Here is a 923-nt window from a genome sequence, read left to right on the forward strand (position 1 = left end):
GTTGTCAGGCCCGATAGATCTATTAACAGGATTCGCGTTTACAATACCCATGTAAATAGTAGTTACCAAGCTACAGGGAAGTATGCCAGTGGTACAACTCAATGTAGAATGTATTTTTAAGTACTTGTGTCTATTTCGTAAACATTTATAAAAGCAGCGCATGTATTCTCAGCCCAAAAATATATATTGCAAAAGCAATTAAAAAGGGAGCAAATGAAACTCACCTAATGTATTTTGTAGTAAAAATACATATGACTATATTGAACAATTGTAGGGTTGACCTCGGATTCACGAACCTATATCATTTGTTTATGTATTAATACACATAATCGTAATCGAACAATCTATATATATAAACTTATTAGTTATATCATTATATATATATATATATATATATATATATATATATATATATATATATATATATATATATATATATATATATATATATATATATATATATATATATATATATATATATATATATATATATATATATATATATATATATTTCATGTATTTCTTCTGTATGTGGTAATATCAATTTTGTTATGGTTAATGTATTAAATATGTATATCGTTTGTTTGTTAAAAGTAATAATTGTACTAATACTTAAAATGATATTTGAAATGGTAAAATGATAATATTGATAACACTTAATATTACTAATAAAAATAATAATGTTAAAAAAATTCTTTTAGTGATAAGTATAATGATCTTAATAATATTAACTATAAAAATATCAATTCTACTATTAAAGATGTTTATGATAATAATTCTTTAATAACGATACTCATGAAAATATTAATAATAATACTTTTAATGATTTGTTAACATTATTAAAAATGATAATAATAATAATAATAATACATAATGATAATACTAATAATTATAGAATGTTGTTAATACTGATATTTATGGGA

Source organism: Rutidosis leptorrhynchoides, chromosome 8 (genome assembly GCF_046630445.1).
Source record: "Rutidosis leptorrhynchoides isolate AG116_Rl617_1_P2 chromosome 8, CSIRO_AGI_Rlap_v1, whole genome shotgun sequence".
NCBI classification, from domain to species: Eukaryota; Viridiplantae; Streptophyta; class Magnoliopsida; order Asterales; family Asteraceae; genus Rutidosis; species Rutidosis leptorrhynchoides.